The sequence below is a fragment of the Dama dama genome, chromosome 13 (genome assembly GCF_033118175.1).
Source record: "Dama dama isolate Ldn47 chromosome 13, ASM3311817v1, whole genome shotgun sequence".
Taxonomy (NCBI): domain Eukaryota; kingdom Metazoa; phylum Chordata; class Mammalia; order Artiodactyla; family Cervidae; genus Dama; species Dama dama.
In genome coordinates this window covers 44,552,383-44,571,993 of record NC_083693.1, presented here as the reverse complement: position 1 = coordinate 44,571,993, position 19,611 = coordinate 44,552,383, and positions in this window count along the sequence as shown.

The window sequence follows — 19,611 nt, the reverse complement described above, 5'->3', positions numbered from 1 at the left end:
TAGCTATTTCTGCCACAAATACCCTTATTTATGTGTTTAAGCAAAATTTGAAAACTCAGTTATTTACAGCTTAAAATCAAGATCAGTGACCCACTGTAACTGTGTAAACGGATACACATTTGCATAGATTGCAAGTTTAGACAGATATATATCTGTATAGCTGCATTACCAAAAGTTTGTTTTAGAAAAATACTTTCCCTGAATTTGAAGCCTTCCAAAACTAGTATGGAAATTGATATCGGTTATTCTGCAATAGAAGTTCCATCTACATGAGATAAAATTGAAGAAAATAAAGAAATCTAATTTTTAAAATATGTACAATCCATTATAAGTCTAAAAATATTTTTCAATAAATAGTTCATTCAGGTTCTAAAGTAAGTATAATGAAGAAAGTTTTGTGTTAGTTGCTCAGTCGTGTCCGATTCTTTGTGAGCCAGTGGGCTGTAGCTCGCTCGTCTCATCTCTCTATGGAATTCTCCAGGCAAGAATACTGGAGTGGGTAGCATTCCCTTATCTAGGGAATTCCATATCGAACCTAGGTCTCCTGCATTGCAGGCAGATTCTTTATCATTTGAGCCACCAGGGAAGCCCCTGAACTCTAAATAGGTACATGCATGAGACAAAAAAAGAGTTGGGCCAAAAAAATTGAGTCAAAAGAAAATATTTGAAACTAGAGAAAGGATTGAGAAATTATGGCCAAAATTATAGGAGGAGTCTGGCCTATAGACTATAATGCAAATAAAGTTTTTGGAAAAAAGCCATGCCTATTTACTTACATATTGCCTATGGTTGCCTAGCAGAGTTAAGTAGTATTCCCTGCAAAGTTGAAAGCATATTCTATCTAGCCCTTCATAGAAGAATTTTACTGCTCTCTGTACTACATAAATAATTGTCTCTTCACCTTTCTACCAACTCATGTAAAGTCAGGAACAGGTTTATCAGTAGCTAGAAAAATTTGCACAAAAATACTTTTAATTGAACAATGACATTTGACACACTTTGTTTTTAATCTTACCATTTAAAAAATCGCATATTATTTTATTTTCAGTTTTAATGACTGATTAAATTCCCTTCATTTTAGATAATAATTGTCATATTATTAGGGGCTTCCCTGGTGGCTCAGCGGTAAAGAATCCACCTGCTGTGCTGGATACCTGGGTTCAATCCCTGGGTCAGGAAGATCCCCTGGAGAAGGAAATGGCAACCCACTCCAGTATTCTTGCCTGTGAAATCTCATGGACAGAGGAGCCTAGCGAGCTACAGTTCATGGAGTCACAAAAAGTCGGAAACAACTAAGCAACTAAACCACCACCACCACTAGTCACGTACCTTAGAGGGTAGGTTTCAGTTTTTATCATATTATTTGGATAGTGTATTGTCTTATCTGCTAATGATTTGTATTAGAAAGATAATATACTTTAATATATTATAAATTTATGTTTTATTTTAAATGTGTAATATATTTATCCATTTTGTATTTAAATTGTATTAGATGTATGGGTAGATAAAATATGTATAAATTCCAGTCAGAGTACATTCTCATTAAGCCTCAGTATTTTAATCACTGGAAAACTCCCATTCTTCTATTGATATGGGTGTTCAAGTTAAAGGAAGAGTTAAACAAGCTATACTTTGAAATCACCTATCCATTCATGTACTGAGTCTCTGACAAACATAGAAACCTCATTTTAAGAAACTTCTGGAAAATCAGTGGGAACTGAATGAACAAAGAGTCTCTAAAGTCTATGGATAGAAACTAGAATAGAATTGTCACTTTCCTTCTCAGAGGTGGATATGAGAAAAGCTGATCAGTGGTGGATGTTACTCAATGACTACAGGGACAGTTGGAAGTTCAGATTCAGATTTTAATTAGCTAAATCACCTTGGAAAGATGTTTCAACTCCTCTGAACTTTCATTGATTCAACTCTTGAAGGAGGAACAGACTAGTGGTTTCTCATATACTTTAATATGAGTTTGTATATTTCAGGGCATGCTTGCTCTTATAGATAGATAACATAGATGATAGAGAGACAGATACATAGATACATCTTCCTTCATAACAGATGACTGAGAAAAGGTGATCAGTAGTGAGTGTTATTCATTATTGCTATAGGAAGAAGTAGGAAGAGAAATGTAGAAGTAGAAAGAGAAAAGGCCGGGCTTTAGGTTTCCAGAGTACAAATTCTGACTTTGATTTTATGTTTAAATAAATTAGGGGGGAGGGGGAGAGAGAGAGAGAGAGAGAGAGCACCTTAGAAACCCTTTCTACTCCACAATCTTATAGAACATAAAATATAAATCGAATGATTGAAGTGGAGGATGAGAGGCCTTGGTGCCCATTTTCTACTCCATCCATTTTTTTCTATTGCTTTTAAGACCCTTTTTAGGAATCTCTAATGGAAAGAAACATTTGAAAATGACTTTCAAAAATAATATCTAACCTTTTACCTTCTACATTGTTTAAAGTCCCTCTTTGTTAGTGAAGCATTTCTTGACCCTTTTATTCTTTTCCATCTTCTACCTTGTCTTCCAGTTTCTGCAGTACTTCTTCTGTTTAACTCTTTCATGCCCTGCATTTTGAAAGCTTGTCTATGATTATATTGATTTCTTGAATTTTTATTTACTTTTTTTTTTAACACAAAAAACATTTTGTATTGGGGTATGGTTGATTAGCAATGTTGTGATAGTTTCAGTTGAACGGTGAAGGGACTCAGCCATACATATACAGGTATCCATTCTCCCCCACCCCTTCCCATCCAGGCTAGCACATAACATTGAGCAGAGTTCCATGTGCTATGCAATAGGTTTTTGTTGGTTATCCATTTTAAATATAGCACTGTGGATGTGACCTTCCCAAAGTCCTTAACTGCCCCATTCCCCTGGAAATCATGAGTTTGTTTTCTAAGTCTGTGAGTCACTTTCTGTTTTGTTAAATACGTTCATTTGTATTATTTCTTTTTAGATTCCACATATAAGGGATGTCATATGAGATTTCTCCTTCTTTGTCAGACTTACTTCACTCTGTAGTCCATCCATGTTGCTGCAAATGGCCTTATTTCATTCTTTTTAATGGCTGAATAATATTCCATTATATATATATATATATATAAATATATATATATATACACACGCACCACATCTTCTTTATCCATTCCTCTGTCGATGGATTTCACTTTCCATATTACATTTTACTTTAGTCAGAAAAATGTAAAAATGGAGCTGGCTAATCAGATTGTTTAATACCATGGTACTCTGTACCATTTGCCTCTTGCCTGTTTTTTTCATTATTTTTTTGTGTAGTTATAAGTCTTATGAGAAACTTTAATAGTATCCATTGCAGTCAGGCAAATAAAATTCTTGCATCCTGCTACTATAAAGAATTCTGATAATTATCACTCATCCCTGAAAAATGAATTACCCAAAATGGAGTATTCTAGATCTTGAAATTGTAATTTTGCATTACAATAAGATTGTGCTGGAAATGTACTCTAAGCTGATTGTTCAACTAGCATACTGTGTAGCTAAAAATATTTCCTATTTGGATATTTGAAAGAAATTAACAAGATCACTAAATATAATGGCTACTCAAAATTTGGAAACAGAAACAAATGGGCGTGCATGTGTGTGTGTGTTGAAATGATAAATCATATTTATGTCAGAGAAGATAAGTGAACTTCAATCTCAAGATGAACCCAGCTAAGTTACTTAGATACCGTGAAAGGTCTACTAAGCTATCCTGAGTCTTATTTGTACATTACTGTCAGGTAAAGCAAAGAAGAACATATTTCAGCATTCAAAATCCCTCTAGTGACTAAATTGCTTATCTGTAGCCATTTTTCAAAAGCCATAAAATCACTTGACATAGTAAAAACAAAATGCTCCATTTTGGTAGTCTGGAAATATTTACAGGGACCTAAAAGTTAAACTGTTGTCTTTATAGAAGCTTCTTATTGATGCATATTCAATAGTGCAGTACTCTGCATTTTTATTTCAGTGATGAAGATACATGATCCATCCATAGCATATTACTAGTTGTTCCTTAGAATGATAGCCTTTATTTATGAGATAAGTGATGGTGAAGAGAGCTATCATCATTGACTAGAGAATAGGATAAAGCCACCAGGCCCTATGGTGATAAAATGAACCTTGGCTACTTTTAAAAAATTCTTGTAGTAAGAGTTTTATATTTCTGGCTATGGTGAATTAATTTGTAAAGACTAGCCTTTCTTCCTATAAGAATAAGTAAGACTGGATAAGATGAAGAGAAGTCCATTTGAATGCACTGGAAATAATACAAAGTCAGCAAGGACTAGAGAGGCTGAGATCTTAGAGAAATACTGGAGAGAATGGAATAACAGAGAGGGAAGCTTAATATTCAGATTTGCTATTTCCTCCTCAGTGTTTATTCACTCATGGAAGTGGCCAAGGAAAAGCTAAGAAAAACTTTATTCAGTGTCCTAGAGCTTGGGAGACAAAAATTGGAGTTAGGGACTGTCAAAGCCAGATGCCTGGGCTTCGAGTTGGGATTTCTAAAGGTACATTTTGTGACAGTGTGAGTGAGAGAGCCATGGAATATCTTATGAGAAAGAGCAAATCACAAAATTGATCAGCCTTCATGAAACTGAAACCTAGCTTTAATCAGCTCAGTCACAGACTGGATTAATACGTTTTCCTCACAGGCTAAAATTGTCAAAAATAAAAACAAAAACTATTAAATCCTTGATAGAAGAGGACAGAATCTTTCAGACTCTCAAAATACCTCACGGTTTTCACACACAGTGATTATTATTTAGTCAAAAGTTACCATACACAGCAAAAAACATTGCCAAATGGCAAAAAATTATGGGAATGTAAGTGACAGTAGGAAGACACCCATGAGAGATACAGATTTTGCAGTTATTAAACACAGACTTTAAATAACCATGATAAATATGTCCAAGAATACAGATGACAAGATGGGGAATCTATTAAAAAGAATCAAATGAAAGTTATAGAATTGAAAATTACAATAATCATAACTAAGAACTCAATATATGGATATAATAGAAGATTCAATAAATCTCTTCTTGTCTATTTTTCTATCTTCCACCACTAGCAATATAAGCAGTTTATAGGATGTCAGTTTTTTGAGAACTGAGATTTTCTTTGTTTTTCTGCCGCATCTTTAACAATACCTAAAGTCTGATGGATATTCAACAGATATTTTTTAAATGAAGGAATTAATGATGGCTTGAGTGTGTGTGTGAGTGTGTGTGTGTGTGTGTGTATGTGTCTGTGTGTCTGTGTGTGTGTCTGTGTTGTTAGTTGCTCAGTCATGTCTGACTCCTTGAGACTCCATGGACTGTAACCCACCAGGCTCCTCTGTCCATGGAATTCTCCAGGGAAGAATACTGGAATGGGTAGCCATTCTCTTCTCCAGGGGATTTTCCTGACCCAAGGATCAAACCCAGGTCTCCTGCGTTGCAAGCATATTCTTTTCCATCTGAGCCGCCAGGGAAGCTTGGTAAGAGGCAAATAAAGTGGCCTACCCTTTTTTAAGGCTAGAGTTGTAAGCAAGGAGATGAGAAAGGAAAGACATGGGCAGAAATATTTGTTGGCAGAAGGGCAGCAAAAGATGAAGATAGGAAAGAGCTGCAGATTCATAGACAAGCCTTCACTCAATTTGTTCTCTTATTTGCCACCCTCTAATTCTCTCAACTCCCCCATGATAATGAGACTTTGTTTGGGTATAGAGAAAAATAGTTAAAGACCACCTGTGATTATGCACCTAGTATGCAATCATGGGCTGCCCAGAAGAAACAGTGAGTTACTAAGTTGGTTCAAACCTCAATAGGAGAAGATATTAATAGAACCAGTAAATGTCCAGATAAAACTTTCCTCATTCAGATGGTGCTTTTCTCTGACCCTCTCATAGAGGAGTTGCAGGGAAATCCTTAGAATCCTCTACAGCCCAGGGGAACAGGGTTTACATGAACTGCTTTTGTTTCAAAGGACACAAGAGGTCTCAACTTAGGTAGCAGTTTGTAATACTTGTGGTTTCAAAATTAGATGGTAATTAAAAGGAGCCGTAATAATTGGAAAAGAAGGCAGGGGTTAAAAAAGGTGAAGAACACAGGCAGGAACCAAGTATTCCAGGTAGTTTATAGGCAATGGTTCTAACTTCAGATCCTTCTATTATGGCTTCTCTAAATATCTTCAAATTAACAGTAAGAGGGAAAGAAAAGGATTAGCTTTAGCTATAAAGTAGTTAGACTATAGGAAATGTTGAAAGCAAAAAAAATAAAAGGCTAAAGTTAAATATCTCCAAAGAGCTTTTCCTATCTCTGTAGCACACACAATTTTCTGGGAACTTTCCCCATTGATGTATAGAGATTATTGTTAGATGAGCTCACCAGTCTAGCCTGCCGTCTGGTTTCTTTGCTTTGATTTTCAGTTCAGTGTTAGTGGTGTCTCTGTGAGGCTGGTGCAAGACATCTACTGTGGACCTTAGCTAGGTCAAAATGGAAGAGTCTTGAATGGGCGCAGTTGAATAACAAATCCAGGCCCAGTTGAAGGAGAGATGTTGGGGGCCATGGCCAGGAAGCCATTCCTAGAAGAGCCAAGAAGACACACCAGATTCCCAGCAATCAAATACATGAGGCCCCCTCCCCTTGGCGATCTGGGGTGAAGGCTGACTGGAACAAAAGCTGGTCAGGGGCAGGCACTCGGGTCATACAAGGGCAGTTTACAGTGTTCTCTTTAATTTATAGGGACTAGCATTCTTTGTTAAGATCTAAGAATGGCCTCTTCATACTCTGCTTAAAGGGGCAACTTGCCCGTTCACTGTATCTTTTGAAATATAAAAGTCATATTGGGTAGTTGGATCTTCTTTCAACCAGTCCCATTCTCCAAAGCAATATAGAGCAATTAAAAGAACACTGGAGGTGTGTGAAAATATTAATGCTTTCCAGAGTTTGAGTGATTATTTGCGCTTAGCTTATCTGTGCTTTTGCACAGTCCCAGTTATTAAGAGGTGTTGTTTTAATAGCTGAGAAGAAGGCTCTCTTCATTGAAACATGGCAAAGAAGGAGAGAGAAGTTATAATGACAGTGGCTCGAAGGATTCCGGACAACTCTCTGTTAAAATTATGCAAAAGAATACACATACAATGCATATATATAAACTCATACACACAGTGAAATACAAATGATTCTACTGGAGCCCATTAGCTATTTATTTTATTCCTTTAAATCAGTGCCTTGCAATCCAGTAACACACTAGGAAACTAGGTAAGGGGGCTGTTTTTGTCACTCAGTATGTCATGGTATAATTTTACCTATCATTATTTCAGCTGAAGGTGGCATTTAAGAGTTCATTAGCGATTAATAGAGCCCGCCATTACTCAGAGATGATCTCAGATATTTAAGGAAAGCATTTAGTTTAGATTGACAGTTTTTCTACTCTTAGGATGTCTCTAAAACAAACAAACTAAAAAGTTATGGTGAATTCTATTAAGAAAAGTGTATTTCATGTAAATTTGCCATAAGCTGAAAGCCTTCATGACAATGAAACATAGCTTTCTCTCTCTCTCCCAGCAAGCTTCATTTCCCTATCAAAAGAGAGCAGTGCTTGCAAGGTCTGAGTAGAAGACTCCTACCATTTTTCAGCACCGTCACTCTCTTTTTATGTTTTGTTCATAATGGCAACTGTCTGGCTTGATACATTGGTTCTGATGCTTTCACCTGCTTGTTGTCATTCAGGTGCTAAACGAGGAGGATGAATATGTATAATTCTTTCAAGAGCGCATTAGAATGACCCATCTTGGCATATTTTATGACATATCCCACCAGACCCTGATTATTTTGTGAAGTTGGCATTCCAGTTATACTGGTTGGCTTTAATAGCTTTTGCCAACTTCCTCTGAGCATATGATTAATCAGTACAATAAAATGAGACACTCTAAAATGCAGGATTGATGCATGGGTAAGGATTTTAAAATTTTCATTCCTTTATCAGTCATTTGAGACAGTTTTAGTGGCTCGTTACGGGAAAGTATTTTAGGAAATCTTCCCCTATTTGATCACTGTTGCCAGTATTGTATAGCCTCTCTGGGGAGAAACGAATCTTTTGATTTTGATTGAGTCTCTTCCAGAATGAGGATGAAGTGTTTTCTTCTTTGGAGCAGTGTCAGGTACCTTTGAAAGGTAATAGAAACCAATAGCAGCTGGGGAAACTTAGGCCAAATTACTTTAAATGGCCTCCTGAGAAGGAAGTGTGGGCTTAAAATTGGAAAAGCCTCCTCTATATATGCCTGTTGCAGGGTACCAGGAAAAACACACTTAAAGTTGGAAACTTGCAATTGCTTTCATTAATTCATTTATTTCATAAATTCTTAGTGAGCTCTGCATGTCAGGGACTAGGATAGAAATGATGATAAGTCAATAGTGAGTCCCTGTCCTTAAAATACTCATAGTTCAGTTGCAGAGAAAGATGAATATATGGAATCTTTCTGAGTTTAATGGGTGGAAGGAAAGTGTTCATAGAAATCAACTGGTAATCATTCAAGCCTTAGAAGGGCACTTTCAGTAAATGCCTTAGCAAAGATCATGGCTTTGTATCGATGACTTCAAGAATCAACAAATGCAAACCAGATCAGTTAATATAGAAAGAAAAAAAAAAGCATATACTACAGAAAAGAAGAGTCAGGTTGGACTCTTATTCTCTTAGTCACATCATTTAAAATTTATGGTCATTTCCTTACTGTGAAGGTTTGGAGTTTCATTTAAGGATACACTATATATCTTTCAAATTTAGTTTTCTTTAAGTATGTCTATTGGAGTCTATACACTTTTCTTTCAGATTGTTAAGCCATCTTTAGAAAATTATTTTCGTCATCTTCATACAATGCCAAGTTAAAGAATCTTTTAGCTATTGTACGTACAATACTGGAACCTGGTGAACAACTTTAACTAGTAAGATCACAATTGTGGTTTCCAGTGGCACATTTGCAGAATCCCATCTCATCTGGCCAAATATTGCTAAGGCATGGACAGAACCACCATGGTTTTCCACTCCTAACAAGGTCTCTTCATGGGAGATAAATGAAAGAGGATTCACAGGAGTGCAGGGAAAGCTAGGAGAAGATTCAAAAATTTCTAAAGTTTTAGGACCATTTATCATATTTTGCTACTTCTCAGCAGAAGTAGCAATACTGATTCACCACAATGTGTGCTGTATGTCTCTTCCAAGATCTCTTTGTGTTCATCTTCATTCCTCCTATTGGCAACAGGAAGGAGTTGATGAAATTTGTCGCTCCCTTTATCTTCAATCTGTCCACAGAATCACCCCCAGTAAGCCTACTATCTTAGTAAAATCATGTTCGTAGGAAAGTTTCCTTTCATTCCAGTACCTGTCCCTCTCCCTAACTGAATTTGATCCTTAAATGCCCCGTGGATATCCCTGCTTCCTACTTTTTTTTTTTAATCCCCAACCAAAACAATAAATGAGGACTGGATAGGATAAAACATGGGGGGTGGACAGTTACCTGCAAGTCATAGTCCCTCTGTGCTACCTCCCCTAACCCCAATGGATTTCATAGGATAATAAAAACACCAAGAGCAGCCTGTAAAGGAAAAACAAGTTATCAAAAGACAAATTTTACAAACAATAATAGTAGTTAGTGTTTAACACTTACTTGATGCCAGTTGCTGTTCTGTTTGCTTTAGAATATTATAGCACTGATCCTTAACTTATTTAATTCACACATGTACTCCCGGTATGTAAAAGAGTTAAGATTTAGGCCTGGGTAGTCTGAACCTAAAGCCATGTCGTTATACCTGGAGAGCAAGTTTTTTTCATCCTACTGTCTACTTTCTCAAGCAACTCAAGGAGGGGGTGCAGAGTGGCAGCTTTAGGATGAGGGGGTGCTTTTGTACCTCTTTCAGGGCTTTGAATTTGAATTGATTGATCATTTGATATTTATGAAGGAGTCAGTGCTGGTGAAAACAGGTTCTGTCTAGGAGATAGAAAGGGCTCTGTTTTCTTAGTGCTGTGTTGACTAGATTACAGAGTTATCTATCTAAGTGCCAATTTTAGAAAAACCAAAAACTCTGTGACAGTTACGAAGTAGGTTGAAAATATGGAATAAGTCTGTGTGCATCTTCACCTTGCCTTCCAGATGCCACTGGATTTAGATGAGGAGCTCCTTGGAGACAGACTCACTCCCTGCTTGTCCAGGACCAGTTTATCAACACAAAATTAATTTTCTCTACACCTGTTCATTTCATGGGGAGACTAAGAAGATAATCTCTGTAGACTTCCAAAGGTAAGATGCTGCTGAATGCTTGATTTTTTTTTCCACAAAAAGTAATAAATGGAGTGCCTGAAATTAATACACAGTGTTCAAAACAGAACCTTGGAGACACCTTTGATAAGCAGAGGCTGACTTAACTGAAAACAAATACATGGGGCTTCCAAAACTGAGAAACGAAAGCCGGGGTTTCTCTGCCCAGTTAAATAATTACATTTGGAAAGAGGCAACCACAAGTGGTAAATTTTTTTTCTTTAAATCTATAGGGAAAAGACGTCTGATACTATCCTCAGCTTTTTGGTCTTTTGAGTTCATTTTCCAAATCTATACAATAAGACAGTGCGAATACAGTAGAAAAATGTGTCCAGGAAGGAAATAAGTGCATTGGGGAATTGAATGAAAATGATAAAAATCACTCACATTTCATTATTGTAATAATTAAATATGAAGTGGAGTGGAGAGTGGCAGATGAATTCTAATAGTAATTGAATTGGCACTTAAGAGTTATCTTATCTGCATTGCCACAATTCAAAAGTTCCACAGTTGTTTTCTCTCAGTCCGTATTATATTCATTACGCCTCTCATCCATCCTGGTGTTGACCGAAGTAGTTAGTATGCGTGGAGAGGCGCCCAGCTCTCCTGAAGGGGTCTGGTCAGTACTAACTCCACATCCTCCTTGAAAATGCCATCCGCTTCTTGCGTACACCGCCATGGGGGACCCTTCCCTCCCGCTTTTGGAAAAAAGAACATATGTTTCTATTTGGTATGATAGATGGTCAGGGAGAAGGGGCAGGCCCGGAAGTGCGTCAGCGTCCACTTCCGGGATGCGCTCGGTTGCCGCCTTCTAGCAAGTTTGTCTTGGTTTCTGTGTTTGAGAAAATCTTGAACTTTGCTTCGTGTCAACTCCATCTCCAAAAGTATCTGATTCTCTGAAAGTAAGTTCTTTCTTTTTTGTGTATCTTCAGGGATCCCAACTAGTGCATGTTGTTCGTGCAAGATACTTGCTGATAACTTATATGAACGTGAATGTTTGTGATAAAATTATTCTTCATTTAATATTATTTTGGTATGCAATATATTCATTTCATGGAGAGGAGAACATTGTTAACCCATGTTTTCCAGTCAGTTTAAATTATTCAGCCTCTGATCATCATCCTTTGTTTTGGTTGGGAAATATAATTAAAGATGATTCTGACTATATTGAAGTTCTTTCCAATTTGAATATATGGAGCAGTATTTATTTTGTTTTAGCAGTCTCTGGTTGGAAGGCTGTTTTTGAGGAGTGGGAATTTTGCTTGCTAAAATCCTTTCTCTCTTACTGTTCTGCTTTAATAGCTACAGCAAAAAAAAAAAAAAAAAAAAAAAAGGAGGTATTAACTACATTTAACCTAAGGCCTCTTCTTAGTATCTTCTGCTTCTGTTAGGTCCATACTGATTCTGTCCTTTATTGAGCACATCATTGCATGAAATATTCCCTTGGTATCTCTAATTTTCTTGAAGAGATCTCTAATCTTTCCCATTCTATTGCTTTCCTCTATTTCTTTGCATTGATCACTTAGGAAGGCTTTCTTATCTCTCCTTGCTATTCTTTGGAACTCTGCATTCAAATGGGTATATCTTCCCTTTTCTCCTTTGCTTTTCACTTCTCTTCTTTTCACAGCTATTTGTAAGGCCAACTCAGACATCCATTTTGCCTTTTTGCATTTGTTTTTCTTGGGAGCGGTCTTGATCACTGCCTCCTTTACAATGATAGGAACCTCCACCCATAGTTCTTCAGGCACTTTGTCTTTGCCAGTGGACCACGTTTTGTCAGAATGCTCCAACATGACCCACTGTCTTGGGTTGCCCTACACAGCATGGCTTATAGTTTCACTGAATTAGACAAGGCTGTGGTCCATGTGATCAGTTTGATTCAGTTCAGTTCAGTTCAGTCACTCAGTCGTGTCTGACTCTTTGCGACCCAATGAACTGCAGCACTCCAGGCCTCCCTGTCCATCACCACTCCTGGAGTTTAACCAAAGCCATGTTTATTGAGTCGGTGATGCCATCCAACCACTTCATCCTCTGTCATCACCTTCGCCTCCTGCCCTCAATCTTTCCCAGCATCAGGGGCTTTTCCAGTGAGTCAGCTTTTCACATCAGGTGGCCAAAGTATTGGAGTTTCAGCTTCAACATCAGTCCTTCCAATGAACACCCAGGACTGATCTCCTTTAGGATGGACTGGTTGGATCTCCTTGCAGTCCAAGGGACTCTCAAGAGTCTTCTCCAACACCACAGTTCAAAAGCATCAATTCTTCAGTGCTCAGCTTTCTTTAGAGTCCAACTCTCACATCCATACATGAACACTGGAAAAACCATAGCCTTGACTAGACAGACCTTTGTTGACAGAGTAATGTCTCTGCTTTTTAATATGCTCTCTGGATTGGTCATAACTTTCCTTCCAAGGAGTATGTGTCTTTTAATTTCATGACTGCAATCACCATCCGCAGTGATTTTGGAGCCCCAAAAAATAAGTCAGCCACTGTTTCCACTGTTTCCCCATCTATTTGCCATGAATTGATGGGACCAAATGTTAGTTTTCTGAATGTTGAGCTTTAAGCCAACTTTTTCACTCTCCTGTTTCACCTTCATCAAGAGTCTCTTTAGTTCTTCACTTTCTGCCATAAGGGTGGTGTCATCTGCATGTCTGAGGTTATTGATATTTTTCCCGGCAATCTTGATTCCAGCTTGTGCTTCCTCCAGCCCACCGTTTCTCATAATGTTCTCTGCATATAAGTTAAATAGCAGGGTGACAATATATAGCCTTGACCTACTCCTTTTCCTATTTGGAACCAGTCTGTTGTTCCATGTCCAGTTCTAGCTGTTGCTTCCTGACCTGCATACTGGTTTCTCAAGAGGCAGATCAGGGGGTCTGGTATTCCCATCTCTTGAAGAATTTCCCACAGTTTATTGTGATCCACACAATCAAAGGCTTTGGCATAGTCAATAAAGCAGAAATAGATGTTTTTTCTGGAACTCTCTTGCTTTTTTGATGATCCGGCAGATATTGGCAATTTGATCTCTGTTCCTCTGCCTTTTCTAAAACCAGCTTGAACATGTGGAAGTTCACGGTTCACGTATTGCTGAAGCCTGGCTTGGAGAATTTTGAGCATTACTTTACTAGCATGTGAGATGAGTGCAATTGTGTGGTAGTTTGAGCATTCTTTGGGATTGCCTTTCTTTGGGACTGGAATGAAAACTGACCTTTTCCAGTCCTGTGGCCACTGCTGAGTTTTCCAAATTTGCTGGCATATTGAGTGCAGCACTTTCACAGCATCATCTTTCAGGATTTGAAATAGCTCAACTGGAATTCCATCACCTCCACTAGCTTTGTTCATAATGATGCTTCCTAAGGCCCACTTGACTTCACATTCCAAGATGTCTGGCTCTAGGTGAGTATGAGTGATCATATCATCATGATTATCTGGGTCATGAAGATCTATTTTGTATAGTTCTTTTGTGTATTCTTGCCACCTCTTAATAGCTTCTGCTTCTGTTAGGTCCATACCATTTCTATCCTTTATTGAGCCCATCTTTGCATGAAATGTTCCCTTGGTATCTCTAATTTTCTTGAAGAGATCTCTAGTCTTTCTCACTCTATTTTTTTCCTCTGTTTCTTTGCATTGATCACTTAGGAAGGCTTTCTTATCTGTCCTTGCTATTCTTTGGAACTCTGCATTCAAATGGGTATATCTTTCCTTTTCTCCTTTGCTTTTCACTTCTCTTGTTCTCACAGCTATTTGAAAGGCCTCCTCAGACAGCCATTTTGCTCTTTTGCATTTCTTGTTCTTAGGGATGGTCTTGATTCCTGTCTCCTGTACAATGTCATGAACCTCTGTCCATAGTTCATCAGACACTCTGTCTTTCAGATCTAGTCCCTTAAATCTATTTCTCACTTCCACTGTATAGTCATAAGGGATTTGATTTAGGTCAGTTTGATTAGTTTTCTGTGATTGTGGTTTTCATTCTGTCTGCCCTCTGATAAGGGATAAAGATAGGAGGCTTAGAGGGGCTTCCTGATGGCAGAGACTGACTGAGCAGGGAAACTGGGTCTTGCTCTGATGGATGGGGCCATGCTCCCTAAACCTTTAATCCACTTTTCTGTTGATGGGTGGAGCCTTGTTCCCTCTCTGTTGTTTGACCTGAGGCCAGACTATGGTGGAGGTGATGAAGATAATGGCGAGCTCCTTCAAAAGGTCCCCTGCACACACTGCGGCACTCAGTGCTCCCAGCCCTGCAGCGGGCCACCGCTGACTCACACCTCCCCCGGAGACTCCTGGACACTCACATGCCACTCTGGGTCAGTTCCCTGTGGGCTCCCTGCTCCTTTCTCCTGGGTCCTGGTCCAAGGTTATGTTTGTGCCTCCAAGGGTCTGTTTCCCCCGTCTTGTGTAAGTTCTGGCAGCTCTATGGTGGAGTTAATGGTGACCTCCTCCAAGAGGGCTTATGCCATACCAGACACCCTGACCTGCCTCCTCAGAAATCTATATGCAGGTAAAGAAGCAACAATTAAAAGTGGACATGGAACAGCAGACTGGTTCCAAATAGGGAAAGGAGAAGGTCAAGGCTGTATATTGTCACCCTGCTTATTTAAATATATGCAGAGTACATCATGAGAAACGGTGGGCTGGAGGAAGCACAAGCTGGAATCAAGATTGCTGGGAGAAATATCAGTAACCTCAGATATGCAGATGACACCACCCTTATGGCAGAAAGTGAAGAAGAACTAAAGAGACTCTTGATGAAGGTGAAAGAGGAGAGTGAAAAAGTTGGCTTAAAACTCAACGTTCAGAAAACCAAGATCATGGCATCCAGTCCCATCACTTCGTGGCAAATAGATGGGGGTGCAATGGTAACAGTGAGAGACTTTATTTTTCTGGGCTCCAAAATCACTGCAGATGGTGACTGCAGCCATGGAGTTAAAAACCTTGCTCCTTGTAAGGAAAGCTATGACCAACCTAGAAAGCATATTAAAAAGCAGAGACATTACTTTGCCAACAAAGTAATAGTTTTGTTGTCCATCTGTCAAAGCTGTGGTTTTTCCAGTAATCATGTGTGGATGTGAGAGTTGGACTATAAGGAAAGCTGAGCACTGAGGAATTGATGCTTTTGAACTGTGGTGTTGCAGGAGACTCTTGACATTCCCTTGGACTGCATAGAAACCCAACCAGTCAATCCTAAAGGAAATCAGTCCGGAATATACATTGGAAGGACCGATGCTGAAGCTGAAACTCCAATACTTTGGCCACCTGATGCAAAGAACTGACTCATTGGAAAAGACCCTGATGCTGGGAAAGATTGAAGGCAGGAGGAAAAGGGAATGATAGAGAATGAGATGGTTGGATGGCATCACCAATTCAATGGACATGAGTTTGAGTAAACTCTGGGAGTTGATGATGCACAAGGAAGCCTGGCAAGCTGCAGTTCATGGGGTCACAAAGAGTTGGACAGGACTGAGGGACTGAACGTATTCTACTTAATCTAAGGCCAGTTAGTAAATTACCTACTGGGGTTGGGTAGGTTGAGGTGGAGTGGGGTGGAAAGCACAGAGATGATAATAAGAAACACCATCCAGGGAACTGACCTATGCAGCCTCAGGGACCTTTTATCTATCTGTGTATAATATATGTGTCACCTGAAATTACTCTTGTTCATTGAGGAAGTAATGTCATTGTCCAGCAGAAAGTGATTGATGAATACTTAATCCTTTGTGTCACAATTCTGAGGTTTCCTCTCATACAATAATTTCCTTTTGATGGTAGGAGATGTGATGTAATTTTCAACCAATAAAAGTGTAGCCTTGAATATAATTATTAATATATTGTATCTCCAGCCATCCAGCCGGTGATCAAGTAATAGTAGGATAGGACATGGGAAGTATTGGTAGAGGGGTATATTTTGTGAGGCCTCAGAGCATAAGAAATCACAGCAACTACTGGGGAGAAGAAGATAGACATGGATGTACTGGTTGATTTTTCTCAATATCAACTTTGTATCTATGTCACTGTTGCTGTGCTGTGCTCAGACCTGTCTGACTCTTTGCGACCCCAAGAACTGTAGCCCACCAGGCTCCTGTGCCCATGGAATTTTCCAGACAAGTGTACTGTAGTGGGTTGCTATTTTCTACTCCAGAGGTTCTTCCAGACCCAGAGATTGAAACCTCATTTCCTCATTTCCTGCAGTGCTCGGCGGATTCTTTACCACTGCACCACTTGGGAAGCCCCATCTATATCACTGCAACTAGTTCACTCCAGAAGTCATTCTTTGCCCTTGTTATTTGACTCATAAATCGTTCTGTCTTGTCTATTATCCTTAGTTTCTGGCCAGACTGAGATTCAATCAAGAATAGATTTTCAGTCTCCATTGAGACCCCAAACTTGATTTTCACATTCTGATCCACCAAAATGTAGACCAGACTGAGAGACTATGCCTACACCCTGCCATTCAATAAAATGGATATTGGAGATAATAAGACTTTTTAGAATGAGGAGCACTAATTTCAAGGTATAAATACTTTTTAATCTTTAAAATATTTTTTGATATTTTAAAATGGTTCCAAAGTAAGATATAAGATGTCAGTTTTGGCAATCTTTGATAGAAGGGCTAACCTGCCATAAAGTAAAAATATGATCCTGAATTACTTGATTAGATCATCTATATTTATCAAATTCATTACTTACTAAATCTACCTTCTTGCCTAGACTTGATGGACAAGGAAGTAAGTGTACAGGCTTCAGAAAGAATGAAACTGTTAATGTTGTAACAGAATGAAAGATTTAACACCAAACAGTGTGATTAACTAATGGAACTGCATTGCAAATGGCAGTGCAATAGGAAAATCTTTGCAATATTGTGAGAAAAAAAATTAAGATGGATAAAATGTATTAAATTCTACAAATGAGAAGGAAAAGTTGTAAGGAAGAAAACTTAAATTCTAGTGCAGGAAAATCAGCTTAGTGAAAATTGAAAATGCATGTAATAAAACTAATTCAGGCAGGATATTAATCTTGTGTAAAAAAGATAAAAGCATGTTAAAGCCTGATTGTAAAATATTAATGTGCTAAACCATCATAAAACTTCACATATGCCCTTTAGCGATAGTATTGTTCATGATGATAAAAACTTATTTGCAAATTCTTCTTTTATGAAGTCTGGAAACAGAAAATCTGAAAAACGACTAATGTAGACATCTACGGTGTATAAAAGACAGGAAATGGTGAAGGTTAATGAGGTTCAGAGTAACTGGTCTCTTGACATTTAATTGTGTGACCATATCAAGTACCCTCTGCAGTCTATGAGTGTGAGGATTCAATGTAAACAAGTAGAGTTTTCACCCTGATAAACCTGGGGTATTCTTAACTCTATTCCTGATATACTGATGGCCCAGAATGCTCTTGGAATTACATTTACCTTGGTTCACTATAAACTATAAGGCACCTACATCCCTAGACTTTATCTTTCCACTGAAGCTCTATTTATGGAAAGCAAAGAGAATATGTATCCATCCTTATTTTGCTTTTGTGTTATTTTATTAGTGGTTTTAAATTGCAAGGCTGGATTTGCTGAAATTCTGTGATAGCTCAGGGCATTGTTTTTGTGTAATAGAGACAGCATTATATAGCAGGAAGAACTGAACTAGATGGTAAAATTGAACTAGATGGTGAATTGGTGAAATATACCACTTACAATAGGATATTGATTAGTTTATCAAACTTCTCTGGGTCATACATGCTTCATAAGAAAAACACATAAACACACAAATAGGAATAATAAGTAATAATTGAAGTCGCTCAGTTGTGTCTGACTCTTTGTGACCCCATGGACTATAGCTTGCCAGGCTCCTCTGTCCATGGGATTTTCCAGGCAAGAATACTGGAGGGGGTTGCCATTTCCTTCTCCAGGGGATCTTCCTGACCCAGGGATTTGAACTGTCGTCCCCTGCAATGCAAGGAGACTCTTTACCATCTGAGCCACCAGGGAAGTTGCCTCTAAAGTTTCTGCCATGGTTCATGTGCTCAAATGTAGTAAAATGTTTTCTGTTACTAGGGTTTTCTCTGCTTAGAAATTTCTACTGTCTGACCTCCCACACATTTCAAGATTCCTTCATCCATTTTTATGTAACTGGAATATTTTCCTTCTTCCCCTATGTTTAAGTAAATTCTGTTTATATCTTAAGGTCCAGACTATATCCTACTTCCTCTATGAGGCATTTTCTAACTGCTCTATTACACAGTGATCAATCTCTGGACTATGTTGCTTCTCTGAACTTTTGTTATAATTAGTGCCTTTCCTTTTCTGGTTGAATCATGTTTTGTTTCCCCCTTGGTGGTGGGAACAATGACTTGTACTTTTCTTGTGTCTCACCTTCCTCACAACCCCCTAAATTATTTAGCCTGTTACCACAGTCTGTACTCTCTTATATATTAATAATTAAGAGATAATCCTTAATAAAACATGGTTAGCATGAATAAGCTTAAGACAGGCTCCTGTGGTCATGTCATACTGAATACTATTTGGATTAAACCACCAATAAATAGAAACATTTGTAATATGATATTTCTAGATTAGATGAAGAAGCACCTTGGACATGATAAATCAAAAGATAGAAAAAACTCCAGACAATTAAATGAAGTTTACTTTTATCATTTTTAAGACTTTTCAAACACTCTTGACTTTGGGAAAATAAAAGCATACATTGGCAGTGATTCAGTTCTCCATTTGACATCCTAGATCCATATTTTGTTTCTTCTTATTTAGGATGTATATTTTCAGATACCATGAAATTTAACTAATCTGATTATGTTTTGCAGACCTCTTTTTTTTTTTTTTAAGGAGTGTTTATTAGTAGAAGGCCTTAGGAGCTTCATTAGTGTTCTGCAGAGAAACAAAACCAATAGGATAGATCAGATAAATAATAAATAGGGGATGGCAGATAGACAGATAACTGGTGATAAGAGGAGATTTATTAGAGAATTGACTTACTCAGTTATGGAAGCATAGATGTCCCAAGATCTGCTGTCTGTAAGCTGGAGACCCTGAAAAATTGCTAGTGTAATTCAACCTGCGTCCTAAGGTCTGAGAACCAGAGCAGTCAATGTCCAAGGGCAGGAGATGTCTCAACTCAGACAGAAGAAGCAAATTTACCCTTCTTCACATTTTGGTTCTATTCAAGCCCTTAGTGGATTGGATGATGCCTGTCCACATTGGTGAAGTCCATCTGCTTTATTCGGTCTCTACTACTCAATTTAAATGTTAATCTTTTCTGAAGACACACTGGAAATAA